This window comes from Zalophus californianus, chromosome 5 (genome assembly GCF_009762305.2).
Source record: "Zalophus californianus isolate mZalCal1 chromosome 5, mZalCal1.pri.v2, whole genome shotgun sequence".
Classification (NCBI taxonomy): Eukaryota; Metazoa; Chordata; class Mammalia; order Carnivora; family Otariidae; genus Zalophus; species Zalophus californianus.
In genome coordinates this window covers 140,520,042-140,531,382 of record NC_045599.1, presented here as the reverse complement: position 1 = coordinate 140,531,382, position 11,341 = coordinate 140,520,042, and positions in this window count along the sequence as shown.

The following is an 11,341-nucleotide window of genomic DNA, read 5'->3' as shown; positions in this document are numbered from 1 at the left end:
AGAATGAGAAGTAGACTGATTATTTGAGGAGTGGTTCTTTGCACATTCGATAATCATTTTTTGGACACCTACTAAGTGCTTTCAGGGGTCTCAGTGCTGCTGATACAGTGGCAAACAAAATAGTCCTCTTAACAACTCTACATTTTAGTGCAGGAGCCAGCCCCCCTTCCCAAATCAATAAACATATACAGAAGGTAGTGATGGATGCAGAGTAAGAAAATAAAGAGGGACGAGAGGAAAATTTTATTTTATGTAGAGTAGTATAAGACCTGCCAAGAAGGAAGCAAGGAACTGAGCTGGGCAGATATCTGGGATAAAGAGCATTCCAGGCAGAGGAAACAGCAGGTGCAAAGGCCCTGGGGAAGGAAGATATTTGGGGCTATTCAAAGACAAGCAAGGAAACAAAGAGGAGAGTAGAGGAAGATGAGGTGGGTGTATGGAGATTGTGTAATGTCATCCAAGGACTTCGGTTTTTACCGAAGAGATGAAGATGAAGGCAGTGAGTGGTTTGGAACAAAGGAGCAGCATAATCTGGCTTAAATCTTAGAAGGATCACTTTGCTCTGTGTGGAGCCAGACTTTGGGGAGGGAAAGACTGTGTAGCTATGAAAACTGTCTTCCAGATCTGTAAAATGTCAATGAGAGTAACTATTCTCAAACATCTTTAATGAAGACTCTATCCAGATAAAAGAAACAAGGCATTTGGCACGATCTTTAAATGACCCAAGGGGAGGGGGAAGGATTGGGCAAATATAAACAACATTACATTCAAGAGGTGAAGTTGAGACATGCTTTCAATCTAGCATCTGCAATAGCCAAGTCATCATAGCACAATCAAAGCCAGCTGGGACCGCGGAAGATGACTCCACATCCTGTTGATGCTCTGCTTGGCACAATGTGGATGGAAGCCAATGAGGATGGGAGGGATGGAGGCCCCATGAGTGTTGCCAACCTTTGTTCAAGGCTGGTGGAAACTTCTGATTCTGCTCCACTCTCCTCTGCAGCTAGCAAGTGGGGAATGGCCTCCCAGGAGGGGAGCTGCCATGACACATGTGACACAGGCTTCCAGTGTCCCCGTGGAGCTATTTCAGAGCATTTTCCTTTTTTTTTTTTTTTTTAATGGCTGTGTCTTTATGCTGGTAATGCTAGCCAACACTTACTCAGCATTTACTATGTGCCAGGTACTGTGCTAAACTTGCCACATTCATCATCTTACTAAGTTTTCATAGCAGCTCAATAAGAAAGGTGCTGCTATTATCATGTATATTTTTTTAAAGCGTGATCTGAAGTTGAGAGACTTTCGTAAGAACTGGGAATCAAAAAGCCAGATAATCAGAATCTTGTCTGTATATTGGAACAATAACACACTGTCTCTGATTGTTACTTGTCAATGTCTTATGTGAGGAGTTGCCTAAATGGTGGCAGAATGTATTCTTAATTGGTTTCTCTTTAACGGTTAGTTGGCATAGGTTTTGTAACACCATGAGCTCTGCTCCTCACTCCAGGGTAGGAAATAAACAGAATAAGGCATGAGACTGATGGGAGAAAATGCACGTAACCCAACACAAGCCTCACTTTTAGTAAACACAGTAACGTGAAACAATGGAATTAAAAAACAGACAGGAGAAAGCCATGCTTTTTTTTTTTTTTTTAAAGATTTTATGTATTCATTTGAGACGCAGAGATACAGAAAGAGAGAGAGAATGAGCAAGGGGAGAGGACGGGGGGAGAGGCAGACAGAGAAGGAGAAGCAGGCTCCCCACTGAGCCAGGAGCCCGACGTGAGGCTCGAACCCAGGACCCCAGGATCATGACCCGAACCGAAGGCAGACGCTTGACCATCTGAGCCACCCAGGCGCCCTGAGAAAGGCATGCTTTTAATCATAAAAGTTTTCATTGCTTTGCCAAAGGATTTGCCAGACTATTCCTTTAAATAGTAGGCTCCATAATGCACCTAGTGTACAATTTACATTTATCCAGGGAAACAGTGTTTATGTCAAATAGAACAGCATGACGACCAAGGCAGAGACAGTCAATGGTTGTTGGTGAAACAGTTCATCTGGGCTAAAAAGCCACCGAGTCTGGTGTTGCCAATCAAGCATCATCACTTCAGAGTGGCAGTTGCCTTTGAAACAGTTTTCCAAGGTGGTAACTTTTAACCATGGCTGAAAGCTGTGTCTGTTACAGCCTAGCAGAGAAGCCCTGTGCCTTCACCATCTGGTTCAAGGTCAAATTACTTTCACAACAATGGGGATTTTTTTTCGCTATAAACTGGCTAAGTATTCCATGGTACCTATTGTATGGATGATAACTTATTCATAAACTGGCTGGTGAAAGAAAGAGATAGAAATGGAAAGATATCTCCTTGTTTCTCCTGAGTCTCAGTTCCATCCATCCCTACTTTGGGGTCCAGGGACAGGCTGTTGAGGGAAAGGGCAGGAGGTGAGGGCAGTGAGTTACTTGGCCTCTCTCAAAAGTGAGAGAGTGGCGTAAACCGCGCCCATGGCCCCTGAGTTCTGTGTCAGCCTACAGGAGCTATACAATTTGGCAAAGAACCTCTGGGGATGGAAGGAAGAAATGCGGGCTGGGGGGAGGAAGCACGTTCAGAATTCACAACCAAGGGCCACCATGAAGAACTGTGGAATCAGCAAAGTCACCCCTTTGCCCTAAAGCTGAAGGCAGTGGACGGAGGAATGAGTGGTGGGTAGTTGAGAACCTCATTTTTGGAAGACTATCAAATGTATCTCTGCCCATTTGATTCCAAACAGAGAAATTCAGCTGAAGCAAGCCTCGTATGAGATAGGATATTGTCTCCATTCCAGCCGCAAAAACATAAATCTCCTCACCCCTTGCCCTGCTGCTTCCCAAGGATCTGACACCAGTTTACTGATATTTATGATGAACTCTGTTATCACATTTTGCCTTCAGGGACACCGCACACTTCAATCAATAACTCAGAATTTTTCCTGAAGTTGAGACTCTTTCCAGAGGGTTTTCCCACCCAGGTCACGGTAAATTCTTTTTCTTTCCCTTTTTTATAGTTTTTATTTTCTCATTATTGATTTTTTCCTGTTCATAAGTATTCTCTCAAATATTTTGAAAGATTATTTAAAATAAAACTGTACTTCCCTGCCCTGTTCCCCACCCCACCCCCGCCCGCTCCCTGCTGCACCGCCTGCCCTGATGTTTAAAAAAAAACAAAAACAAAAACAAAAAACTCCTGGAACAAGAAAAAGCATTCCTTCTCTGGGCTTAGTTTATACTTTGGACAAAACTTTTATCTTTCAGTTGAATTAGCAACAATGACTCAATGCATGAGAGGATGTAGGCGTGATAACTGTAAAGAATTTTAAACACCTTAAACTGCAGCACATCAAATTAGTTCCACTGTATGTTACTTATTTGGAGTCAATAATTTAATGGTACAAGTTGGTAGTTTTTGCTTTTTCGTTTTAGGAAAAACTTCATTTTAATTACTTCTCAATGGAGAAGCCATACTATTCTGTGCTAAATAACCACGTATTTAACTTATAGCAAAGACATACTCATTTTTTAAAGATTTTATTTATTTGAGAGAGAGAGAGCATGAGCAGAAGAGGGAGAAGCAGACTCCCCACTGAGCAGGGAGCCCGATGTGGGGCTTGATCCCAGGACCCCGGGATCATGACCTGAACCCAAAGCAGATGCTTAACTGAGTGAGCCACCTGGGCGCTCCAAGACATACTCATTTTATTTAAAGAGACCCACTAATACCAGTTGATTTAAGTGTGGGAGAGCCTTTAGACGCTCTGGGAAGTTTGCATTTTGGCTACAAAAATCTTCCCTTGGACTGTAAAGATGGAATGGTTGTAGATTTTTTTTTTAAGATTTTATATTTATTTGAGACAGAGACAGCATGAGCAGGGGAGGGGCAGAGAGAGAAGCAGGCTCCCCGCTGAGCAGGGAGCCCGATGTGGGACTTCATCCCGGGACTCCCGGATCATGACCTGAGCCGAAGGCAGACACTTAACCCACTGAGCCACCCAGACGCCTCAGTTGTAGGTTTTATTTTTAATGTATGAAGAAGAAAAATGAAAGCAAGTCAGCATTTCCCTAACAATTAGATTTGCCAGCGGAAGTAACGGTGGCCCCCCGTGCCTTGTATCCATTTTCCCTTCGCTCGGTCAAGGTGGTGTGTTGTTTTGATACCAGTTTTTCACTGTGCATCATATTTCCATTTCAGTGCCTAAGCTCCATTGATTAAGTGGGGTGAGTTTATACAACTAGGAACTCCGAAGTGGAAATATCCACCCAGTTTAGCAGCTACCAAGAGTATATCATACATCAGAATTAATACACCGTGAAGGCACCCCCAATAGTTTCTAATCATTTACATATGTTCTTTCCTGAGCAGAGTTTACATTATGATTACTCTATCCATAAATCAAAAGGTCCATTTAAAAGAGATTATATGGAGGAAAAATTATTTCAAGCTTTGTTTACCAGTGTTTTTACTTATGCTAGTTCTCAAATCCTATGAATAAAAGAGAGCAAGAAAACTGCTTAACCAACCAGTATATGCAATGCATCTTGTGCAGAAGTGAGATGCCCCCTGAAAGAAATTTCCAGAAATTTATTTCTATCTAGGAAAAAAAAAGCTTAAGTTAGGAGATGCTCTGACTGTGTGTGTGTGTGTGTGTGTGTGTGGTGTGTGTGTGTTACCACAGAACACGGTATTGGAACAAATATTCAAATATACACTGTCTACAGACTTTCTCCAGAAGTTTCTGTGACATTTGGGGTAGAGTCTAAACGCAGCATGAGCTACACTGAACCAACTTTCAGGGAGAAGCCTGCATATCATTTTGTAGAAAACAGGCCTTAGCTTTCAGAAAGTTAATCTAGTCCGAGAATCTACAATACAACTGTCCCATCACATCTCACAGTCCACACAGGGTTCTCGTCACATCTTGCAAATGATGAATGACTAACATGCTCTTCTAGCTTTATGCCTACATTCAATCTGCAGAGGCTAAAGGGACCTTTTCTGATCTCCATTTCTTATAACAAATCCATTCAAATCTACGTGTGGAGGGGGAGAAAGACGAATAAATCACAGTTCTAGCCAAAACACGTAAGAGGAGTGCTTACATGTTATGATGTCAGTGTGGGTCGGGGCTATTAGCTCTGTAAAAACTTGTAGGTGGGGAGGGAGACCCACTTTACTCCAAACTTCCAATTTCTGTATGTTGCAACGTCATCAGATGTTGATAGCAGCTTATGTCAGTCAGCGAATGATGAAGCTGAGCCCCGTGGAAGGAGGCGGTAGCCCCGCGGTGGGAGCTGGGGAGGAAAGACGAAGGTAAAGTCACAGGGGCAGGCAGAGGGGCACTGTGCCTCCTCTGGGAAACTCCGCTCTAATGTTCAGCAATTCTGGGAATTTTCTCGAGCTTCTGGACTGACCCAGGAAGCAGTTTGACCTTTTTGTGTGGCCGGTCAGTTTTGGGGATGAGATTCCAGCCCAGCCATTCCCTCTTTGCAAAAAGCCTCTGAATATTTCCTTTCTAGTTTTTGTTTCTAGATTCCCTCTTGTCGAAAAAGTATCATCTGGAGACCTTTATTAACAACCATTCAGCATTTCTTTAGGTCTGTAAGATACAAGCAAATTAGAGTTGTGTAATACCTTTAAAAGCATCACCATCATTTTATTTTTGAATGGCAAATATTTAATACTGATCCTAATATGCCGCGACCACCTGAGTGCTCAGTATCCTACAAATTAACTTGCCACTTGCCTTATACATGATTTTCAAAAATTGTGTACATCGCAGTATGCTTACATATGTTACCAGATTCATCTGTATTTCCTAGCATTCACTGTTTAAAAGAAACAACATAGTCCCCAAACAATTCACCGAGTATAATGAAATAAATGTTCTTGTGGTGTTATATTCTGAAGCCTCATGTTAATTCCCCAGACAAATACCTTTATATAATTGTGGCTTACAGCAACCCTGAGTGTTTGAACTGTGACTGACTTACTCATCCCCAATTCTATCCATATTTCCAGACTTATGCAGGCACTCAGTGACTGTTCAATAAGTCATTGTTTAGGGAATTAATGTGAATCCAAGAGAAATAGCATTTTAAATGTGCATATTTGTACATGAACTGAGGGTTTATACTCTCCCTGCCCAAATTCATGTGCTAGAAGAAGGGGCCTTTGGTAGGTGACTAGGTCATGAGGGTGGAGCCCTCATGCATGGAATTAGTGGTCGTATAAAAGAGACCCAGACAGCTCTTTCCCATTTCTGCCATATGAGGACACAGCAGGAACAGGGCCATCTATGAATGGAACCAGGAGGCAGGCTCTCACCAGACACCAAATCTGCCATCTTGGACTTCCCAGCCTTCAGAACTGTGAGAGATGTTTCTGTTACATATAAGCCACCCAATGGTATTTTGTTATAGCAGCTTGAATAGACTAAGCCATGTTTCTAATACATTTCTATACATTTCACTGCTATTTATCATGGACTTAACTTTTCATTTCTTTCTTGACTGCATCAGATTTATTCGGTGGAATTTAGAAAACATTTCACTATCTTACGTTTAATATTAAGTGTTTCAAATGTTACAATTATTAACAAAGCCATGTCTGGTCAGTACTAATGCCCTTAATTTGCATAAGGGTAGATGGAATGAAACCCATTTTATTTGTGTGAAGCACCTTGCTTAGAACTGGAATTCGGCTTCCCACCAGTGCCATCCATCCCCAGGGCTCAGTCTAGATAGACAATGGCGGGTTTCAGATGCAAGGCAGAGATAAAACAGGAGCACACTGTGTGGGGACCAGTCCCTCACTTGGCAGTACATGGCCTTGGGGAGATGAAGTTGGTTTTCTTCAATTACACATTTAAAGAACACTGTGCCCTAGCTCATATGGTCTTGGAGAATCTCTGAAAAAAAAAATCACATTCTTTTCTCTCAACTTGACCAACCACTGTGTAATTCTAAATTCCCATGAGACGTTGAATTTGACTTGCCTGGACTCAGCCTAGGGTCTGGAACTAGGTGGTTTTTTTATTTGATAAGCTCCATGGCTCAGGTTTCAACAACGCTGGCAGTCATTCTCGAGGAAATGCTATCTCTTTGTCTTCAGAAAGTCTTTTCGTACCAAATTTTCAGTGTTCTGGTGGATCTAAAAAATTAGGAGTAGAAGTGTTTGCCGTCAAAAGAGTCTCATCCTTCCAAAAAAAAAAAAAAAAAAACCCAACCTATTTGAATCATGAGGGGGTTCGTAGAGATTCTCTGTTCTGAAACCCCTTGATTTTTTTCGGGTTGGGAAACAGAGGCCTAGAGAGGTTAACTGAAATGATCCCAGGTGCTTGCTCTGCAGAAGAAGGAACGGGATCCTCGGCTTCGTGAATGAAACACGACGCCTTCAACATCCCTGCCTGGTTATAAGTTGCACTTCAAGTTCCTGATTATGTGCAGAGTCCGTGAGCTTGGCTGGGTGCTACCGTTCACAAGTGTATCTTTTTACTTATGGATTACAAAATGTGTGCTGACTTAGCACAGGTGAGCTTTGATCTTGCTCAAGGTCAACGTCGAAAACTGTGCCTTTTATGAAAGAGGAACAGGAAAATCCAGTATGAGATTTCACATACATATTTATTCTCCTGATAAGCTTCACGTTTCCTAATGCTGTGGCTTTCACTTTCCTTGTTAATGATTTGATTGTACCTCTCGGTCCAGATTCTGGTTTCTCTGGACTAGTATGTGTAGTCAGGGTCGAAGCCTCAATCTGCCTCGCTCCATCTTTTGGCATTTGATTATGGTCTGTATCATCTGGTTGCTGTTCAACCTGTAATTTTTTGTTAGTTATTATTTTTTTTTCTGAGTGAAATTCACACCACCCCTAAATGTAAGCTACTTGGAGGAACAGGCTCAGCTTAGTGACTTTCACATAACTAATTCTAAATAACATTCCTGAAGCTACTTGAAAACCAGAATTTTATAAGGTGAGCAACTTAAAAGTAATTATGACAAGGTGTTAATTTATTGCCCTGGCAAAGATGAATTTCCGCCTGTCAGAACTGCACCGAGCAAGCTATTCTTAACAGTCCCCCAAGTGCATCTTTCCCGGGGATTTCTGGCTACAGCTCAGACCTTTACAAACATTGTATCTTCCCTTTCTTGGTTCCTGTTCTCCTAGAATCAGTTGTTTGAATTACCAGGTGCTTGGCCATTTCCAAGCACGGATCTGTTTTGGAAATTTCGAGCTATTCCCCTTTCCTTAATATGGACGTGTGTGTCTCAAAAGAAATGACCATGAATTGGCCAGTGCCTCACGGTTGATGTCCTCCAAAACTCCTGTAAATTTACTTACAGATAATGGACTGTAACTGGGGGTGGGGTGGGGGTGGGGTGGGAAACACCACCGTTGATTCCATCCCGTTTATAGGCGATAATTCTTGGCCACTAATCCTATGCCCAGAGAATATTTTTCCTCTGTGGATATGCCTTTAAGACAGAAAACCAAAAGGCTTAAAACCACTAGGCAATTTCAGGAGGAGGGTAACTTCTTTGTTGTGCTTCTGTTAACACCTCTGTTCTCAAGGTTAATTACACACTTGGTTAATTGGTTTAATTAGTTAATTGGTTTGCTGAGCCCGCTTCCCTGGTGAGAATTACAAAACCCAGCGAACTGCCAATTCATGCATGGATATGCCTTTTCACTGCTCATGGCCTCTAACCCAGGCACATACACTGCTTACTTTTCTTGAAAAGAGTTTGTTTTCGGGGGGATTTACTTCTTGTTCTCTGAAACAGGTTTTCTTTTCATTTAGGACACAAGTAGAGCAAATGCCAGCTTACTGCCAATTCCAGAAAAGTCTGCAAGGGAGGCGGTGGGAATGGCAGGTCCCTGGAGCCAGGATGTGCTTTCAAAGAACAGTTGAGGTCCAGGAGGTAGTGACCATCCACCTGAGGTTTGGAGGCATCCTCCTTCTAGGATGTCCCCTCAGCAGAGGAGACCAGAAAAAGAAACAGAAGTCAGCGTGTCAATTCTGGATGCTAACATTTTCTGGATAACTATTGAAAATGAATTATTTCAGGGCACCTGGGTGGCTCAGTGGGTTAAGTGTCTGCCCTCAGCTCAGGTCATGATCTCAGGGTCCTGGGATCGAGCCCCCTGTAGAGCTCCTTGCTCAGCGGGGAGTCTGCTTCTCCCTCTCCCTCTGCCTCTCCACCCTACTCATGCTCCTTTCTGCTCTCTCTCTCTCTCACTCTCATATAAATAAATAAAATCTTAAAAAAAAAAAGAAAATGATTTCTTTCTACATTGCTGGTGGGGTGAAAGGAAACAGAAAAAATAGTTTTTAATCATGGATGGGTTTTACAGCTATTGACTAAATTCTCTAATCATCTTTAGCCCCTTTTATTTTCAATTTGCTTCAAATTCTATTTTTCACAGGATGACTTAAGGGATGCTGAACAAATTTGTAGTATATCTCATTTGGCATCCCGGGGATTGAAGCTTAGAGAAGAAATACTCTAGGATCCTTTTCCCTTGGTGAGCTGCCCCAGAGTGGTGCAGGAGGATGGCTGGTATGGCCACGCACCTCCACTCACAGGGCTCTGAAAGATCTGGAAAGAACACAGCGGAAGATTGTAACACTGGTCATAGATCTTTTCAACTAGAGAATGGAGCTTCCCCAGTTTAGGAATGATGCTGTTTTGTCCTAAACATCTCTAATTGTTGAGTTTCTCATTTCATTCTACAGGGCTAACAAGTCTGTAACCTCCTTTGTCAGAATCACCTAAGAATCTTCTTTCCTCTGTCATGATTTGAGAGTTTTTTGGTAAGTTCTAAGCAAACTTTTCTTTGAACAAATTTAACTACATCTCATTTTGGCCTTATTGATCAGTGTGGCTAATTGACCTTCTTTCTTCCATAATATTGCTTTATGCATGTTAAAGGCAATTATAGCTCTTTTTATTTTCATACTTTCAAATGCCAAATATTCCCTTAAAAATTATAATTATTTTTAAAATTACAGAAGTCCTGTAACAGTAGCACTATTTGACCTTTGTTTTTCCTCCTGAATCAGCCTTTATGTTGTTCCCTACAAATCATACTTCAAATGACATTTTCTTTAGATTCGAGGTTTGAAAACCAAACATGAGACCAGCATCCTATAACCAGTGCGGAAGTCCACAGGCAGAAGTTCTCATGCTTTGTGCCATGTGTGGAACTCTTGTTCATACATCCCAATGTCAGAGGCCATTTCCTCTTTTTTTTTTTTTTTTTAATAGGGAGGCTTGGGGGAGAAGAGCGGGTGGTAACAGTGTCTCTTTGATGACTCATGTGCCTGTGTCTGTGAGCATTGGATGAATGGCAGAAGTCTCCGGAACAGTGTTCTCAGGGTTTTAGGGGTCGGCAGCCTTACCTACTGGGGTCTGATTTCTTCTGCTTTTTTATGCCTTTCCACCAAATTCTGGCTAGGTGTTCAAATAGCACCATAACCTTAGTGAGGAAATAGGAAATGAGGTCAGAACTCAAGCAGATAGATGACACTATATGATTAAAAAAAAAAAAAAAAGGAGAAGAAGAAGGAAAGAAAAAAGAAAACAACAAGACAAACAACAAAACCAGAGGGGAAAAAGGGTGACGGAAGGTAGAGAAAGAAATGACATGCATAGAAACACTGCTGAGAAAATATGAAGCTTATAGCATTGCCTTAAAGTAGGTCCTCTTGTTCTGGTTAATCCTGTCTTTGCACTGATGGAAAGGAGACGGTTTGGTATCCAACTCTAAAATGTTCTAGCTGTGGACTTATGGGCCCGGACATGTTCTGTGGGAAAGACGTTTTCATCATCTGCTGACTGTTCCTGGCACCTTGGCAAAGGGTATCTCAGTGAGCTCTGTGTGGTCGGGTGGGCTGTGTGGAAGAGGAGAGGAGGGGCATGGAGTCCCAGAGAAGGACGAGGTGGTTCTGCTGGGAAGCTTCCCTCCGGGGAACCCCGGAGAGACCAGGGTGGGTCTGTGTGGGGGCGATGTTGGAGGATGGTCACGGGTGGCTGGAGCGGGATGAGCTGATGGATAAGCTCCCTGGGGCCACGGGAAAACACAATTAGATGGCTCAGTTTCCTGCTGGCTGCACTTGATTTAACAAAACAGTCAGGTGAGTGAGGATTTCATGAGAATTAGCTAATATTCCCATGCTGCATTTTGTATGCTGTGAAATGATTAACTTCAGGTGTCACTATTGTAGTCCGTCGTAACCTAATCACCTCTTCCGACGTGAAGGGTTTTGTTTGGCTGCTCCTATCTAATATTAACGGAGGCTGTTCATGTCA